This window comes from Lepidochelys kempii, chromosome 5 (genome assembly GCF_965140285.1).
Source record: "Lepidochelys kempii isolate rLepKem1 chromosome 5, rLepKem1.hap1, whole genome shotgun sequence".
Classification (NCBI taxonomy): Eukaryota; Metazoa; Chordata; order Testudines; family Cheloniidae; genus Lepidochelys; species Lepidochelys kempii.
Window position 1 is genome coordinate 97,946,141 of NC_136384.1, and position 21,015 is coordinate 97,967,155.

The following is a 21,015-nucleotide window of genomic DNA, read 5'->3' on the forward strand; positions in this document are numbered from 1 at the left end:
TGCAGGAAGGGGGTAACAGAGTCAGGCATTATTTTCACTGATTATGTTGTCAGTGGCTGTCTGGGTTTGTGTTATTTCTGTCAATGCACGATTGCTGTCATCAGCATTTTGGATATCCTAAAAAACAAGGTCAGTGTCCTGCAAGAGGATTGTGTCTTTCACTAAGGAACATGTGGTCTTGTCATTCTTTGGGATCCAGACATAATGCTGTTTTTCCTCTTGAATCCTGTAACATTTAATAGCTGATTGGGTTGGGTGGCAACCCTTGTTAGAGTGCTCCCAATCTTCAGAGCTGACACCTCCCACCACATTGATTAAGAGCTTAGCCAGCTCCTCCTTGGATGAGGAGATGTACTCCTGCTTACTCTGGTCATTTCTGACATATCTTCTGATTATAAATACAGTGTAGCAATGATCTTTGCAGCACAGTCTCTAAGTATTTGGTGGGAAGAATTTATGCTTCTTCACTACTTTCATCAAATGGTATCCCAACCATATCGTCTCTCGGATTTAAAATCCTTGACATTCTCACTTGTAAAGTAATCAAATCTCATCGTCTTAATGTGACCCTGCTAGTCCTGCTCCCTTTCAATCCCCTCTGCATTCTTTGTCCCCAAATCCCCCACATTCATTCTCCTCCTTGTTCTTGTGATGTGAGAGCACTTCAATGCTGTTCTAATAACCACTGGGTCCTCTCTGCTTTGTCCCACTGGATTTCTGCTCTTCTCTCCACCCTGAGGGGATGTAGCACATGCAGGGATTGGAGGAAAGGAAGGGGACAAAACTGACCCGACAAGACAACAGGGACCAGAACGATATAGCAGAACCCCAATGAAATCTGAGATGTCCCACAAAATCTGAGAGAATTAGGTTGCTAAGGCAAACCATAAAGAAAGAGGAAAATATTAAAATAGAAAGAAAATAAAAAAAATGAATTTTAAAAAAAGTAAAGTAGGATATAAAACTTAAAAAATTAAGATAGACTTAAAATTAATTTAAATCAATCTAAAAATAACATAACACAAACAGGTTGGAGTATGGCTGAAATTTTGCCTGTAAATCAAATCATTGTGCTACCAATACTGGACAGTATAAAATTATATGGTGTTGAGAAAGCTCTATAAGATTCAGGCATACTGAGGTGGGCTAAGGATGAAACATAATCCTTCACTCTAAATTTCTAGCTTTTGTCAGTTTAATCTAGTTCTTTAATTGTATTTTAATATAGTTTTTTAGTATATAATAAAAAACAAAGCTGAAATAAATGATAACCTAAGTCCCCGAGCATGTTCATTGTTGTAAGTAAAGCAGACATGCCAGATGTTCAGAGATTACTGCGGGGAGGATAGAAGCAAAAGGCAGCACAGAAAAATGTAGCTGTTTGTATATATTGTGTTTGGAGAAAAGCAAAAAAAGCTTTTTCCCTTTCCTGATTTAAAGGTTCTTTGGTATGAGCAAGAATGACTGACTCGTACTAAAACAATTCTCTTGAGCAGACCATCTTGAACCATATACAACAGATGAAAAGCCAGAAAAATGCAGCTCTACAAATCACCTCTTGTTGTCAAATTGCATGTAATTTGGGGGAAGTTTACACTCCTTTCCACTTTCTCTAGCACACAAGGAGCTGTGAAATCAGTGGTTTTTTGATGCATTAGACAGAAACCTTTCTCCTACCTATTAAATGAGTCTTTAGTCCATAAGCACAGCTCTCTGTGCATTGCGACTTTACTCACATTAAGGCCTCTCTGCCATACAACTGTCTATTTTGGCTGCATACATATAGCCATTACTGCTATGCTCACATTAATACAAATGAAGCAATAGCAGTAAGGGATTTTTACCTTGACCTTTTTCTTTCACCAACACATCCTCCTTCTTCTCTTCATTTCCAACTTAGTTTACAAATCCATCAGATTATTTTTGTGTGTGCTGACAACCAGGTGCATGATTTGTTTGGGGGTTTTTCTGATCATAAAAGTATTCATTTCTAGAACAATTAATTGCATGGAAAACCAGCCACAATGGAGACTCCTTTGAAGGAATAAGAGGGCTCCACTTTAGTCTTGAGAAAATGAAATAATATAATCCCTGCAGGGATTTTCTCAGAGGCTATAAAGCAGGGTCACTTCCTCACATACAATAATCTGGCTCTTTGCAAGTGCACAGTTGTAACAAAAATAATATGTAAATCATTCCCTAGTTCAGAGTTCCTAGTTTATACTAACATACACACATGGGTGCACACAAGTAGAGGTCCCAAGTCTCCACTAGATGTGTGTGGACACAGTGGAGAGCAGTGACTGCAAAAGTGGTTGTGGCTTCCTGATTCTTCTTTGGGCCTATTCTAAAAATCAGCTAATGCCATACACTCTGGCTCCACCAACCACTCACTCATATGCTTGGTTTGCACTGGCAGCTGAAGTAAGCTGAAATTGTAGAAAGCTGATAAAGGAAGCAAAGGGACCCAAGGAGAAATCTCTGGCCAGGAGAGTTAAGAACAATCTCAGGACAGTCTCTATGAAAAGAATAAATGGACACAAATCAGACATCATGAATAGTAACATACCAAAGCCAGTAGGAGAACACTTCAGTCTCCCTGGACATTCTATAACAGATTTAAAAGTATCCATACTTCAACAAAAAAACTTCAGAAACAGACTTCAAAGGGAAACTGCAGAACTACAATTCATTTGCAAATTTAACACCATTAATTTGGGCTTGAATAGGAACTGGGAAGTGGCTGGCTCACTAGAAAAGCAATTTTCCCTCTCTTGGCATTGACACTTCTCGTCAATTATTGGGAGTGGACCACACCCACCCTGATTGAATTGGCCCTGTCAGCACTGGTAACTCCCTTCTCTTCATGTGTCAGTATATTTATCCCTGCATCTGTAATTTTCACTCCATGCATCAAAAGAAGTGGGTATTTTACCCATGAAAGCTTATGCCCAAATACATCTGTTAGTGTTTAAAGTGACACCGGACACCTCATGTTTTTTTTTAATATTAGGACTAAAAAGAATTCTGACAATGGTATTGGTCTATTACTAGATAGAAATGGTAGGATTATCAATAATAATGCAAAAAAGGCAGAAGTGTATAATAAATATTCTGTTCTGTATTTGGGAAAAACAGACAATATAGTCTCATTATATGATAACACTCTTTCCATTCTACTGGCATATCTGGAGGTTGCTAAACAGGATCTATTAAAATCAGACATTTTAAAATCAGCAGTGCAGTTAACTTTCATCCAAGAGTTTTGAAAGAGCTAGGTAAGGAGATCACTAGACCATTAATATTGATTTTCAAATAAGTCTTGGAGCACTGGATAAATTCCAGAAGACTTGAAGAAAGTTAACATTGTGCCAATTTTTAAAAGAGCAAATGAGATGATGTGGGTAATTATAATCCTGTCAGCCTGACATTGATCCTGGGCAAGATAATGGAGTGGCTAATAAAGGACTTGATTAATAAACAATTAGAAGAGAATAATGTAGTTAATGCCAATTAGCATGGGATCATGGAAAGTAGGTCCTGTCAAACTAATTTGATATTTTTTTATAAGATTACAAGTTTGATTGATAAAGGTAATAGACTTCTCTAAGACGTTTTACTTGGTACTAAATGTCATTTTGATTAAAAAAGTTAGAATGATATAAAATTAACATGGCACACCTTAAATGGATTAACAACTGGCTAACTGATGGTCTCAAAATGTAAACAGGGAATCATCATCAAGCAGGTGTGTTTCCAGTGGGTTCCGAAGGGATCGGTTCTTGGCTGTATGCTATTTAACATTTTTATCAAGGACATGGAAGAAAATCATCACTGATAAAGTTGCAGATGACACAAAAATTGAAGGAGTGGTAAATAATGAATAGGACAGGTCACTGATAAAGAGCAACCCTGTGTTGGTTGGTAAACTGGGTGCAAGCAAACAAAATATAAATGTATGCATCTGGAAAAAAGAATGTACACCATACTTACAGAATGGGGGCTAATCAGCTGAACATGAGCTTCCAATGTGACCCGGGGCCAAACGAGCTAATGCGATCCTGGGATGCATAAACAGGGGAATGTCGAGTCAAAGTAGAAAGGTTATTTTGTACTTGGCATTGGTGTGACTACTGCTGGAATACTGTATCTGGTTCTGATACCCAGAATTCAAGAACAATGTTGATAAACTGGAGAGGATTTAGAGAAGATCTATGAGAATGAGTAAAGAATTAGGAAACATGCCTTATAGTGATAGACTCAAAGAAAATGCTAAGGGGTGACTTGATTACAGTCTGTAAGTATCTACCTGGGGAACAATGGGCTCTTTAATCTAGTAGACAAGGGGATAACATGATCCAATGGCTGGAAGTCGAAGCTAGACAAAGTAAGACTGGAAATAAGGTGTAAATTCTTGACAGTGATGGTAATGAACCATTGGAACCATTTACCAAGGGTCATGGTGGATTCTCCATCACTAACAATTTTTAATTCAAGATTATGTGCTATTTCTAAAAGATCTGCTGGAGGAAATATTTTGGGGAAGTTCTATGCCCTGTGTTACACAGAAGGTCAGACATCACAATGGTCTGCTGACCTTGGAATCCATAAATGGTGGCTATACCAGCTTTTAACCAATAGAGAATCCCCCTATGGAAGGAGAATTCTCTATGGAACTGTCTGCCTTGTGTAAGGAAATTTGCACTGCACAAAGTGGTTAGGAGACCAGGGAATCTGGCACATACTTTAGAATCAGCGGTTCAAATGATGGAGGGTGTGGGAGAATCAATGGTTAGAGGACCCATAAATGAAAGATTTATAGAAGGGCAAATATAGTACCTATCTTTAAAAGGGGAGGAAAGGAAGAAATTAAGACCAGACAGCTTAATTTTTGATACCCAGAAAGATACTGAAACAAATTTTGAACAATCTGTTTGTAAGCACCTAGAGAATAACGAGATATGTAATAACTAACCAACTCTCAAGAACAAATCATACCAAACCAATCTAATTTCCTTCTTTGACAGGGTTATAGGTCTAGCGGGTATGGAGGAAGAAGTAGACATGATTTATCTTAATTTTAGTCAGGCTTCTGAGACTGTTTATGAGAATGTCATGTGGGACTAGCTACGGAAATGTGGTCTAGATTAAATTACTACAAAGTGGGTGAAAAACTGTTTAAAAACCATTCTCAAACAGTGGTTATCAATGGTTCACTTTCAAACTGGGAGGACATATCAAGGGTGGGTCCCACAGAACTCTGTTTTGGATCTCATACTATTTAGTTTTTCGTTAACCACTTGGATGATGGCATACAGAGTACACTTATAAAATTTGCAGATGACACCAAGCTGGGAGAGGTTGCAAGCAGTATGCACAACAGGGTTAGAATTCAAATGGTCTTGATAAAATTGGATAGTTGGTCTAAAATCAATGTGAAATTCAATAAAAAACAAGTTTAAAGACCTATTCTTAGGAAGAAAAAATTACATGCACAAATACAAAATGGAGAATAACTGGCTAGGCAACAACACCACAGAAAAGGATCTTGGGCTTATAATGGATCACAAATTGAATGATCAACAGTGTGATGCTGTTAAAAAAAAGGCAAATGTCATTCTGGGGTGTATTAATGGGAGTGTCATATCCAAGACATGGCAAGTAACTGTTTCAATCTACTTGGCACTCATGAGTCCTCGGCTGGAGAACTGTGTCCAGTTCTGAGAGCCACACTTTAGGAAAGATATCGACGAAGTTCAGAGGGCAGCAACAAACATTAATAAAAGGCTTAGAAAACCTGACATTATAAGGAAAGGTAAAAAAACTGGGCATGTTTAGCCTTGAGAAAAAAAAGACTGAGTGGGGACCTAAGAGTCTTCAAATATGTTAGATGATGGTGATCAATTGTTCTCAATGTCCACTGAGAATAGGACAAGAAGTAATCAACTTCGTTTGCAGCCAGAAAGATTTAGGTTGGTTATTAGAGAAACTTTGATTGTGAAGATAGTTAAGCACTGGAACAAACAAGTTACCTAGGGAGGTTGTGGAATCCCCATCACTGGAGGGTTGTTGTTGTTTTTTTAAGAACAGTTTGGGAAAAAAATACCTGTCAGGGATGGGCTAGGTATAAAAGGTCCTGCCTCAAAGTGTGGGTGTGTGTGGATTAGATGACCTTTTGAGGTCCCCTTCAGCTCTACATTTCTATGATTCTAAGAAATGGTCTTTAGGAAAAGATCTGAGGGAGAAAGAGAAGGGGGATAGGAAATTGTTCAAATCAGGGGACTGAAAGATTAAAAAAAAAGCAAGAGTAAGAGGAGGAAACAAAAGGGAACAGGAATGGGAGGAATGAAGGAAGCACAAAGGGAAGAAAGAAATGTGGACACAGATGTAGATGAGGATGAGATTGTATTTGACTGTCAAGGATAGCAGCCCGGGAAGGGATTCAAGGAGCAGGTGACATGGCTGAAGTAACAGGTGGTGAGGCTGGACAGGAAAATATGACAGTGATCAAGCTAAGAGGATAACAAAGAGGCGAAAGGACCAGTTATAGAAATAACATACAGGAATACATGGCAGGACTTCCTTACGCCTGGGATGTTTCAGGGAAGGAGACACTAAGATTATGTATGCAGTGGGTCAGAAGAATAGTTGTCACTCAGGTAGGAAATTCCTGTCCACGCCTCCTGGTAATTCCACAATTGCACACAAACCTAGTGTTATTTCACTTTATATCACTGTAAATTACTGATACCAGAAAAGAGAACTCTCCAAACTTGTCATACAAAATATATATGTAAAAAGAAAAGAATCCTATATTCTTTTTTCAAGTTCCCTACTTTATTATTTCTTCTGAGTATTTTATTTGGAGTCTTTATTGTTCATTTCAAAGGTGAGTGTCACATTTGGTTGTTGGCAGGTCAAAGCTGTGTTCCTTCCTTGTACATTTAATTCTACTGACAAAAGTGACAAGAATATACATACACAACCTCGAAAATAAGCAAGAAGATTTGAAAAAAGAAAAGGCGTACTTGTGGCACCTTAGAGACTAACAAATTTATTTGAGCATAAGCTTTTGTGAGCTACAGCTCACTTCATCGGATGCATTCAGTGGAAAATACAGTGGGGAGATTTATATACACAGAGGACATGAAACAATGGGTGTTACCATATACACTGTAAGGAGAGTGATCAGTTAAGATGAGCTAATACCAGCAGGAGAGCCGGGGGAGGGGGGGTGCGAGGGTGAGAAAACCTTTTGTAGTGATAATCAAGGTGGGCCATTTCCAGCAGTTGACAAGAACGTCTGAGGAACAGTGTGTGTGTGTGTGGGGGGATAAACATAGGGAAATAGTTTTACTTTGTGTAATGACCCATCCACTCCCAGTCTCTATTCAAGCCTAAGTTAATTGTATCCAGCTTTTAGCTTGGTTAAGTAATCCTATAATTTTGTACTTAATCTGTCTCCCATAGGTAGTAGTTGCTGTTTCCAGTTTATGACACTGGCTATGACACACCTGGAGCGGATATGCAATATTGTTATGAATCCTGCTATGCAATAATTTTGAGAACACTGTAGATGACCTGGTCAATGAGTGGTCATATGGTATCTTGGAGATAGTGGAATGATTATTTTCTGCATAAGATTCCAGGCTTGTCACTGAAGCCTAGAGTGTCTGAATCAGTGTGAAGTGATGGAAACAGCTAAAAGCATGGCATCTAGCTCTTTCTGTTCAGAATATCACCAGGTTCAGTCATCACCCTGTGAGACCCAGATGGAATGCTGGGGGGCAAAGCTTCGGTGGTGGGCCAGGGGTTGGACTATTGAAGGTGGGAGTAATAGGTGCCTGGAGTGACAAAGAGGTGGGTGTGCTCCAGCCAGCAGGCACTGCACCTCTCTGCACAGACTGTGGAGAACAGGTACAAACAGTAGCTTTGGTCACTATACCACAGCTCATGAAAACAAGAGCCCCCTACTTTGGGCTTTTCTGCACAGAATTTTAGATTACAACCAGTCAACAGCATGGGCTTTCAATCACTAGTATGCACTGAATGCTTGAATTCAATGGGGTCTATGTATGAAGGTCACATAAGAGTTTCCCAGATGAGAACACCCAAGCATACACTTGAAGGAAAATGGGGCAAGTGATTGGGTTCAACTATCCTGTCTCTGGTCTCTAATCTAACAAGTTGCAAGCCTTATTCTGCCAAAGCTTGGAGCTCAAAAGAACACTAAAAGAGTTAAAAAGCCTTTCTTAGGGGGAGAAGATGGTCACTCATCAGAAAACGTTGAGGGAGCCTGGCTGATAGAGAAACAATAAGGAGTTTGGTGTCATCTTAAAGACTAACAGATTTCTTTGGGCATAAGCTTTTGTGGGCAAAGAAAAAAAAAACACACCACATCTTCAGGTGCATCTGAAGAAGTGGGTTTTTTACCCATGAAAGCTTATGCCCAAATAAATCTGTTAGTCTGTAAGGTGACACCGAACTCCTCGTTGTTTCTGTGGATACAGACTAACACAGCTACCCCCTGATACTTGAGGCCGATACAGAGAGAAAGACAATGTCAGGAAGTGGGGCCTGCAGCAGTGCCAGTCTCCAGGCAACCCAACAAGTGCAGCTGGCAGTAGATTGCCTGATTAGTTGGAAGAGTAGCAGATCAGCTGTTACGAGGAGCAGCAGCAATTGTAGTTAAGTGGCTGCTCAAAGTATTTGCACATGGCTGCAATAGTTCCTGTCCCTGCCTTGTTTTAGCTCTCCACCTGCCTCACCTCACTCCTGCCTCTGACCCTGTGCTCCTATTCCTGGTAATGGACTCCTACTTCAACCACTAGGCATGACTGCCCATGTCCCAGTCTCTGATATGGCAGGAGTCTAAGAAATTTTTTGATGATCCTTAGGGAAAGCTAGATATGTGAATAGTCTGTCTTAATGTTTAAGATAGGTTTTCTCTGAAATACTTTGTTTCTAAATAAATAATATTTGGTATTTTGGAGGCTGTTTGGTCACTGAGTACCATGGTCATTGCTCTGGAGGGACCAGAATTTCAGCTCTGGACATAAGTCAGACCTGCTGAAGTAAAATCATGGTTGATAGCCTGGGGATTGCAATCTGGGCCTTGAGCTGAGCGTAGGAAATTTGCCTGATTCCACTCAGAGACAGGTGACCGTGAGAGACCTGAGACAGAGGGCAGTGTGCTCAGTGAGACCAGGAAGGGTCAGAGGTGTAGTTCACCTGCTAACTGTGACAATGACAACACTAAAAACCTTTTAGTCAGACAACTATGTGAGGATATGATGATGCCACAAGTAGGGATAGAAAGCTCATTCAGATAAACTAATTGACTTCAGGCTTTCCCCAAACCTAAGCCATTTTTTGTTTTAATTTCCTTGAACCTCTGCGCTGTCTGGGTTGGGTCATTACTGAGAGTGTGCATACCAAAATAACATGAGTAGCTATTAAAATATATATATAGCCCACACAAAAACCAAGTAGAATAAAAATTCTAGCAAGGAAACTTTATTCCACAGAATTCCCAAGCTGATTTCAGATAAGGATTTGAAAGTTTGGACGCTTATCCAAACCTCCAAAGACCTGATGGTTCACCCATAGGATTGAGTACATGATGTATTCATATGAGCAATCATCTCTGTGAAAATGTCCCATATTCTCTCAGGTCTAAAAACATAAATATTGCATTTCAGAACTTAGATCTCCCAAAGCTTCAAAGAAATGTAAATCTACCATATAGAAATGGGGAAACTACTAAGCTATGAGTTGCTGCAATATCTTCAAAATGTTAGCAATATACTTGGGAGAAGCAGAAATCCAGTGTAGGTACCCTAATGTGATATCCACAAACTACTGCACTGAAAAGAACAGGGCTCGTCACTACAGACATGAGTGATTGAGAAGCTCCTTGTTAACCTTGCAGAGGGCTCCCAGGCACTTTATATACCTCCCACAGTGCTCACGACATTTACTTGCAGTCTGCAACAAGTGCTCTTCACCACCCATGCTGTTAGTAATGCCACGTAGTATGGACTGGATGTTCCTTGCTTAAAAAGAGTACCTCTAAACCTTCTAGGACAAATGTATATGCACACTGTAAGTGCACTTCAGGCTGAGTGCTTTTGAATTATTGTCCCACCACTCAAGTACATTTCCTCCCGCTCCCCACCCAGTTTCAAATACACCATTTGTGAGAGTGCATCTCAGTTTGAAAATGTGACAATCTTACTAATGTCCATTGTTGAGAGTGCATTGTGTGGCAGTGTTGAAAAGGAGATTGTTCACTGCTAGGTGAGATAGTAAAGAGTTTGATTTTCTGGGATGAAGGTTCAGGTATATAAAAGCAGATGTATGCACCCTAAAGTGCTGTGTGTGTCATATGACCCAGCGGAATTATATAAAGGTCTGTCTTCACAGGTTGATTTTTTGAGTGGGGGAGGTCTGGGCTGATGAGTTGTGTGGGAAGCCTGCTCAAAAGCCCCTTACTAGATTTGAACATTATCTGTTTAAATGAAGCGTAAACCAGCATCAGGTATGAAGAATTTCAGTCTCCAAAGATTTATAAACAAATACACAATCCACCATACTGTTCAATACCCTTCATGATATGGCTTTTTATTTTTTAGTAGAGGAAAGGAGGGAAGAGTTGCTCATTTAGTTGTATGCTGCTTTATACTTTTATAAGAGTACAAGAGCCATACATTAAAATAAACTGATTTTTCTTTGTTCTTATGCACAAATTGTGAGTGTTGCTATAATAAAAAGCTGTGCATTTGTAGATATCAGCTCATTTCAAAGCTAAATGAGTGTCCGAGAAAATCAAAATCAATCATTTGACCTAGCCACTTTTTGAAAATAGACACATTTTGACTCTGAATGGCATTTACTAACACAGAATACATTCTGCTTATTGCTTTAGTAGTTAATGTTTTTTGCTTTATTTTGACCTTGCATTTAATGGGGGTGGGAAGCCAGAGGGTTTGCATTTTTTTCTGAGAAATAATTATCCAAGACAATTATAAACACTACAAGTAAGCCATATACAATTAGAGGGAGACCTTGCGTAATAAAATAAAAGTACAGGACTCAAGCAATGTTTTCAGCAGGGAGATATCCATAATGAATCTTATTGCATTGTCTGTAAGCCAAAGGTGTAATTCACAGAAAAAATATGAAAATATGGTCCTAGAGCTATAAACTCCACATTATCTTTATTAAATCCTCTTCTTTGGCACACCATGCTGAAAACAAGTGTGACCATTAAATGATCATGCAGATTATCAGAGGCTCATAGTAACACCTGATTTAAAAATAGGCAATATAGTAAGCACTGGAACATAATTTTTTTTTTTAAAAAATCAGTGCTAAGATCTCATTTAGCAGTAGGTAACAGCATGAAGACAGCAAAGGGATACAAAGTGGGAAGTGTGTTTCAGAAAATACCATTTTACACTTGCAAACTACTGTAAAGAGCTTTAACAGGTGTGCCATTTAAACAGATTAGCTGAGCCATTTAACCATTGTTTAGAGACACCAAAAGACATTGCACTGATTCTGTTCCCTGCCAATAGTCTCAGTTAAGACAGCATGTCATTTATCAGGGGACCAATTAAGTGGATTCTGCCATATTATTAGGGTGAAGTACTATATGGTTTATTCATTAACTACTCTATGAAGAATTCTACAGTATACACTTTGTAAGGTAATAGAAGGTGAGTGCCAAATGCCAAACTAAAAAAACTCTTCATAAAAGTGTTAGGAAGGTTGTAAAACAGAAGTAAAGGGTTTTAAAACCTAGTTCCAAAATGTCTCTTGCCTTTCTAACAGTATAGTTTTACACATTGAACATTTATTCTCTGCTGCGTTGCAACAGTAGCCAGCTACACCTGTGTAAAGTTAGCAAGTAGGGGGAATTAAATGTCCCCATGTGTGAACTGCAGCTACTTTCCACCCCACAGGTATTTCCATTATGTACAACAGGTGTAGTTGCTGTAACTGAAGTGAAGACAAGCCCAGTTGCAAGCCCAGTTGACTGAAGAAACATATAAGTTTGAAAGGGCATGGATGAGCCATGAAGTTTAGCAAAAATCTACAGGGCTTATTCTTCAGTTGGGTGCCTGGGTACCAGTGTACTAATCTTAAATGCAAAAAGACCATTCAAGGATTCCACTCACTTACAATATCTGACAGTGCAATGGCTCTCACTGAAATACTTAGCTGCTAAAATATGTCCCTTTTCATGCTTCCTGTCGTGCATTTTTTTTGCACTATACTTATCTGGCATGTAAACCATGGGAACTGCATTATACTTGCCTTTTTAAATACAAAAAGGCATCACCTTCCCAGGCCATATTTCCACAGATCCTGTATAGGAGATACATTGATGAGTTGAGCAGACAGGAAATGAGGAAAACAAGGCACTGGGAATATTTAATAGCTAGCAGGGGAGGTCCATCAACAATCTGTTTGTGGAGTGGACAGTGGTCACTATGCAAGCTAATATAGATATACTGTACTGGGACAAGCATTGAGGGTGAGAATATTGCATTGGCTGTGGCATGGCAGTCAGAACTTTTCCAGCAGGGAATTTCCTCTGCAGATATGTATCTCATTTGACTTACAAACTGCTTGTGCTTATTTTCATATATGCCAAACTGAGACCCTTTTATAGCCTTGGGGCATGCTCCAAAATTTTCCCCAGAACACTACCAGAACCAGCAAAGTGCAACCACTGTAACATGGTGCAGGGTACAGCTGCAGGACTCAAGGATTTTCACTTCAGGTTCTATCCAATTTCCGTTATGTGGTAACACCTCTCTAGTTAAGAGATTATTCTATCCTTGTGGGCTGCTGAGACAAGGTTGAACAGGGAGTAATGTAGGTATGGCAGCAAGACTACAGCTTTGGCTCTTCCCACAACCTAAAGTAGTTCGTGTCTTCATTTGTGCATGTCTAATGGGAAAAAAAAAACACCTGAGGAATCCAAATGGTGTAATTTAGTCACCCTAGAATTACTTATGGAACCTCAGCTGCAGCACTGGCTTTGTGTGTGTGATCCAGAATCAGCCCATTTATTCCAAATTGTACATTTTCAGTCACAGTAAAATGTCAATGGTAATTTTATATGTGAACACTGCAGATAAATTTTCTATTATAACCTGGGGTTATTAGCAAATATGTAACATATAATTATATGTTTATTATTTAATCCTGACTTCTTAGCAGTTTAAGATGAGGAAATGTTATCTGACAGGGAATCTTTAATGCCTGAAGCTCTGTTCACAGAAAAGTCATTCCAAGCCCCTTTCACTATGTAGTCTGCACAGGAATTGTACTAGTTAACATGAGTTTCTTTGTGTGAAATAGAAAAAGTAGCCAGTGTAAAAAGTGGGAAGAGCACATAAAGTAGCAGAGAGGAACAAAAAAAACAGATGTCAACTTATCTTTTGTGATAGACAATAATGCCACCTTTTCCTGCACTGAAAAGTGTGACATTAGTTGTGAATTATTTCCTAATGATCTCAGGTCCTAAACGGTAAGTCACGGCTACTGTGCGATCTTATTAGATTTCACCATAAATCTCAATACAACACCAGTGTCTATGACAGCATAGATTGCAATATCATGAAGAGAACACTCAGAAATGTTTGGAAAGCTAAGAGCCCAAGTTAAAGATGCATCTATGAGGCAACACAAAGAAATTGTATATGAAAATATACCAATACTATAACTTTATTTCTCTTTTTGACCATAGACAGTACAGTAAGCACTGGACAATAGCCATGTAAGGGAAGTGCCAGAAACAATATTTGAAATACTAATTAACAGCAGCAGTAGCTCTGTGTTACTCATCCAGTTCAATGTTGGCAATAGTTTTATGTAATAAAATACCATGGTCCTAAAAGAAACGATGTACAAAAAGCTTGCATTCTGAGACAGTCTGTTCATTGTGTTCTGAAAATGAAAGTGTGGCGCTTAGAATGAACTGTTTCAGGTGTAAATATGAAGCAACACTTTATATTCAAGGATTGATGGAAAAATACAAGTATCTTGTATAAGGTTTCTTAATTTTAGTTCACTTATTGTTAAAGAGATGTCAACTATCTTGAGGCAATTCTCCCTTGACATCTCAGTTATCACATCTATTAGTTTGAATAGTTCTTACATTATGCTGTATAAATTGTACCTGTACTTGCCAGTTTGCCATTATCCAAAGTTCATTGTGCTTGCTTGGATCCTTATGGAATATGAGAATTAAAATAAATTGTAAAGGAAATATTTCACATCAGTGAAGAACTCCAAGAGTTGACCATCATATAATTTATACTTCAAACTTGCTGGTTTTGAATCTGGATCTGGAAACAAACTTCCACGGTGTTATATGGATCTAGGACTTTGATGTGGTTTCATTTCTACTTCAAACACAATAGACACCAATTCTAGAATAAGAAATAACATTTCTTCTGTCCCCAACACAATGGCATGTATTGTTATTTATGCAGCTCTATAGATGTGCATGTGTTTGACAGCTATGTAAGACTGACACACTCTCTGCCACAAAGAGATTTCAAATAAGAAGGCCTTCTCAAACACCAGTTGGAATCAATGAAAGTACCTGCACTGATTTCAATGGGCACTGGACCATGTCCTGAGAGACCAATAATACAAGACACTGTGCACTTTCAACTCCCCTTAACTTTATCTTCATCTCCTGAGGCACAATGCAGCTTGCAAGATTGGGTCCCAAGGGAGACAGTAAAAAGAAGTCGATCATGGGGTGAACTGTTAAGACTGGAGATGGGTGACATTTTTCGACTGAACTCCACCAAAAAAATGCAGATTTGGGGCAACTGAAATATTTTGCAAATTCATGTTGATTTCAACAATTTTTTTCTATTGAAATGAAACAAGAAAAAATGTGGAAACTGTAACAAGAAATCATTTCAACATGATCAAAATGAAACATTTCAATTTGTCAAGCTAGATTCACATGGATATTTACCATTTGAGGAGCTGGAGCAGGCGGTGGGGATGCACCCCTTATAACCTTTAGCTCAGTCATGACAGCACTCATCTGAACCAATTTTTCTTCCCTGATTTTTCTAGAACTGTCAGCAAACCAAAACAATCAATTATTCACACAGATCTAGTTATGACACAAGTATCCTGTAAACTGGTTTGTTTCACTTACGCATATTTCATATTTAAATTACACACACACACACCCCTTCTACCATCTATTTTAAAACAAACAAAAAGTTATGGTGAAGGGTGAAAAAGAGGAGAAAAAGTCTGGGGAAGAAGCAGACGGGAGAGGGATGGAGAAGATGGGTAAAAGATAGGGAGAGAAGTGAACACATTAATGAACAGATGAGGGAGGTGGGGTGATAGCAGAGCCAGTGGGCAACAGAAAGAGTGGGCTGAAGTGAGCCATTTGATGGTGATGTGCTGAAGGAGAGTGTCATAATAGGTATGAAAAACAATCCATTATATATTTTTTTAAAAAGGTCCTGTATGCCAATTAAACAGAGAGAAACAGCTAAGTCTTGAACTTTACCTAATGGTTGGATTTTTTAATGATTTTTTCCAAAAAATGGCTTTTACATTTTACATTAAAAAGCACACCAAAAAACCCTTTATGTAATCATTTAACGTGATTTTTTTTTTAAATCACATGTGAAGTAACCATCTGCTGAGTTCTTCCTTAAGAAGGTGAGTGTTAGCTGGCAATTTAGAATTTTTAGATATAATGCAAGATCTGTTGCCCCCCATTTGCAGTGTGGCCATTATAACCCAAGACCTTTCCCAGACCTGAAGAAGAGCTCTGTGGAGCTTGAAAGCTTGTCTTTCACCAACAGAAGTTGGTCCAATAAAAGATATTACCTCACCCACCTTCTCTCTCTGATATTCTAGGACCAATATAGCTACGACACCACTGAAAACATAATAATCCAAGGCTGACATGAGTATACATACAATATCACTAAGATATTGGGTAAAGCTAGATGTGGATGACCAAAAGGTTTCTTAATAAAATGAAGATGATAAAGAACAATGAACAAACTACCAGGTAATGACTAGAAAAATGATGCTTGCAAGAAAATAATAATTGTGGCCGCTAAGTACATTGCACATGCCTATCTTAACTTACAAAGAAGCACATTGAAAACAAATGTAACGTTTTCTTTTATTAAAATGTTCCTGAGTTTTAAAAAAAAATTGAGAACAGGTTGTGACTATTACAATGTACAAGTGGTGACACTTTATTCTCAATTTGTAGTACTAATCCGCTGGTTCTATGCCTGAAGAAGTTTCATATTACTCCAGTACATATTACTTCCATAAGAATGTCCCTTGATATATAGACTACTCTCCTGAATGTGCTGAAGATCTGAAAGGGAAACCTTTCTTCTTCTTTTCTTATTCACCATTGAGGGATGTTGTAAGCAAACATAAAAGCCTTCATTGAATAAAGTATGACTTTCTGGTAATGGATGCAAAGCTTGTCTGTCACTTCTAGGTCACTGGCACACTGGATAGGATAGAGTGAGGAAGCTTTCACTAGTATTCCCAATGATGCATTTGTTTGATAGAAGATTTCAGGTAGTCGAGCTACGAGCATCAGGTTTGAATCCAGGCCTGATCTGACTGTTTTCCGGTGATCTATAGGAAATAACTTGCTGATTTCACTGTCAGTGGACAGATATCTGATTTTCTGGAGTGGGGTGTGGGGTGGTAAACCAACATTAATGGACACTTTTGTTTCTTGGGATACAGGCCAAGGATAAAAGGGCCCAACCTGGCAAGGCACTGAGCACTATAACTTTCATTGTCTTCAGCAGGAAATGAGGCCAATATCTTGTAGGAAGCACACAACTCTGAGCAAGATTAGGCCTAGAAACCTAATTTACCTCTCTTCCCTAAAGTTTGTCACACCATAATAGAAGTGGAGTGTATGTATGGGATAGGGAAGATTTCGCTGTCCACTGCCAGTGCTGGATGCTGCCACTATTCTATGGATAACCGGAGAACTTCAGTTCAGACAGTTAATGTTGTGCTGGTGAATTGCTAATTTTACAGCTTGTTTTATTATGCAATCTAAAACTGTCTCACAGCAAACAGTAAAGTAAAGGAGATTAACAGTATGTTGGTGTCTTAGAGTTGTTCAACATTGTAAGTATAGCATCACATTATCCCTTTATTATATAACACTGTGTATTCACTATTCATCCAAATCAACTAGAAAAGTATTAAAATTATACAAACTTTCAGAGTTAAATTTACATCCCTCAAGATCCAAAAGTTTGTTATTTTTTTTTAAAAGCCAATGGAAGTGCAACTATAACATCAAATAACTCAAAGGGAGCAGTCTTAAGGAAATGCCAGAGGATAAACATCAGTCCATGTCCCCCGCCTCCTCCCCCCTTAAAAAAACCCCTTATCAACAGTTGTGCGACCATGATACATCTTTAGTCCTGTATACTTTTCTTTCATGAATTGTGTCTTTCATATATGCTAGTATATAACAGAAGATAAAATGCTTCACATAAAACAAATCATCTGATAGTCCTCATTAGCAATAGAGTTTATCATATGATTCAGTGGCTTTAAGAATACCAGACAAGACCATAACCTACTGAGCGATCATGAAGAGCGGCACCCTGTCTCTACTTTAAGCAGTAACTGGTAAAAATGAAAGTCTGATCACAACTTAAGGGGGAAATCAAGCAGTAAACAGGGCTGTATGCAACTATCATTTTTCACTTACATTATGAAGGAGTCTTAGGATTCTGTGTTGCAATATGGCCTCCTTAGGCCACCCAAAGTGTCCATAAAGGTAGTGGATCTCTCCCCTCCAACCACAGGGAATACCCCTAGAGCAGCAGCTTCTCCAAGGCTGTATAATTAGCAGAGGGGTTGTACACTGCCTTCTACCTCCACAAACACCAGCAGAGGCAAGGCTGCTCTTGCCTGCTACAATGACATCTAGAGGGCCATGGCATCTCAGTGTAATTTAGATCAGACCTCAGGATGCTCTAATTTGGCTGGGCAAGGGTCAGTCAGGCCCCCAACCAGTCCTAGAATATGATGAGGCCCAAAGGTAACATTAACACAAATCTCCCACAGCCTCTGGGGATGAAGTGATCCTGCTGATGACAAGAGCACAGTCAGGATAATGAATGGACTGAGGGGGAAAAAAACCAAAAAGCCAGAAATACCTATATGCAACTAACATGCAATGCTACAGATTCAGAGGAGGTAAATTCCTCTCCTTTGTGGAAGGAACTTGTGACTTTTTTGGTTAATAATTAGAGATAATGTGCTGCCCCAGGCACATTCAGGGGATAATTATCCTCACAGATAGCCCCGCTTTGGAAGTTTCAGGCTGCAAGAGCAGCACCACAGAATAAACCACCTGTAATCTTTCCCTGGTGTGAAGAAACAAGCATTAGCTGCCACCACCAAAAATACCGTTTAAATTACACTTAAAACTTTCCCAATTTTTTCCAGGTCTCTAATCTTTTAGTGAATGGCAGTGCTCCAATGTGGCCATTCATTCTGCTATTTAGTCCTCCATCCACACACACTGTTAGAATAATTCTGCTTTTCAGATGTAGCTTTCCATTCTAAACTTACATATAAACTTAAAATATGGATTTAATTGGGGGGGGGTTCCATAGAAACATTTATACATGTGTTATGTGTATGAGCAAGCTTTCACTTCTAGAATGTACTATAAAATACATACTCTGATCTGTGACAGTATGTTCTGCTTTCAGAGTAACAGCCATGTTAGTCTGTATTCACAAAAAGAAAAGCAGTACTTGTGGCACCTTAGAGACTAACCAATTTATTGTGAATGCCCTCTCCTTAGGCCCTGGAACTCCACTTCACTCAAAGGGGAGTCGGGGGTAGTCTCTGATGAGTGCCTCAGGCTTCAGCACTCTTGTTTCTCACCATGGCTCCTTGAGCAGGGCCAGTTTGGCTTGGCTCCCTACAGTAGTCTTCACTCCTGGGAGCTTTGTAACCAGAAAATGTATGCAGTAATCAGGCCCTCTCAGAGGTCCAGAGAGGCCCGGGCCACTTCCAGCTTTTGAGGCCCCTAGCCATAATAAAAATAAAAAATGATGACATGAAAAAAAAAGCACCAAAAAAAAAGTGTGAGATATAATTTGAATATTTTTTTATTTGACAAATGCTTTTCTAGCCTTTTTCTGTGGCAAAAAAAATGTTTTTTACCAAATCACATCTCTTATTTGATTAAATTTGCAGCTCTAAGTTGAGAGAGTGTGTCATATTTTGGTATGATTGGCCCTGGCAGTGATACAGTTCAGCCTTTCTGAAATGCAGTATTATTTATTTTTCAACAAAATAACACAATAGTCACAGAAATAGGTTAAACTAACCAAAGCCTACAGGTATGAATCTCACCTAAATTTCATTTTTTCTCTGCAAGTTTTGAGCAAGCTCCACTCAGCCCCAATCCCCTATTTCTGGGCTGGAAGAGAACACAACTGCAGCATTCTGTTAGCATCTGTCTTCAGAGTCTCATCTCCAGCAGCTGCTGCCCACCCTTCTTCTCAGGCCAAGGTTTAATGATTTAAAGTTCCTTTGATCCTAAACTCGTGCTTGGGAAAAATAAACCTGCTAGCCTAGCCATGCAGGTGAGCTTTTCCCAATTATGCTTCTACATTGTTTCCTCAAAAAATCTTGGTATTCTCTCCAGAGACATCTTATCTCTGTCAGTTTCATTTCCTGTTTCCCACCTTAGATCTAACTTCATGCAGTCAAGCAAAATATTTTTTTCAAATAGACTCATAACATTCATAGAAATAATACAGGAGTCTCCCATGTTCTCCACACATGCATTTATAATGAAAAGAAAACAAAAAAGCCTGTGCAAACAGCATTGCATGAATCTCAAAAATATGTAGTTTGTTTTATCCTGAGCAGTCCCAAAATTTGTTCTAAATTTCCGTACACTTTGGGCCAATTCCTGAGTAAAAAGAGACTTGCTCTCAGGAAAATATGTCAAAATGCAGCAGGACTAAGGGAAGAAATCCTTGGACACAGAAATCCACAAACCCGGAAACCCTGGACGCCCCATCATCTCGGGCATTGGCACTCTCACTGAAGGACTGTCTGGGTATGTGGACTCTCTGCTCAGGCTCTATGCCACTAGCACTCCCAGCTATCTCCATGACACTACTGATTTCCTGAGAAAACTACAATGCATTGGTGATCTTCCAGAAAACAACATCCTAGCCACCATGGATGTAGAGGTTCTCTACACAAATATTCCACACACAGATGGAATACAAGCTGTCAGGAACAGTATCCCTGATGATGTCACAGCACAACTGGTTGCTGAGCTCTGTAACTTTATCCTCACATACAGTTATTTCAAATTTGGTGACAATATATACCTCCAGACCAGTGGCACCGCTATGGGCACCCGCATAGCCCCACAATATGCCAACATTTTTATGGCTGACCTGGAGCAACGCTTCCTCCGCTCTCGTCCACTCACACCCCTTCTCTACCTATGTTACGTTGATGACATCATCATCTGAACCCATGGGAAGGAAACCCTGGAAGAATTCCACCACAATTTCAACAGCTTCTATCCCACCATCAACCTCAGCCTGGACCAATCTACATGGGAGGTCCACTTCCTAGACACCACGGTGCAAATAAGTGATGGTCACGTTAACACCACCCTATACCAAAAACCCACCGACCACTATGCCTACCTTCATGCCTCCAGCTTCCATCGCAGACACACCACACGATCCATTGTCTACTGCCAAGCGCTGAGGTCCAACAGCATTTGCTCCAACCCCTCAGACAAAGACCAACACTTACAAGATCTTCACCAAGCATTCTCAAAACTACGATACCCACACAAGGAAATAAGGAAACAGATCAACAGAGCCAGACGTGTAACCAGAAGCCTCCTGCTGCAAGACGAGCCCAAGAAAGAAACCAACAGAACTCCACTAGCCA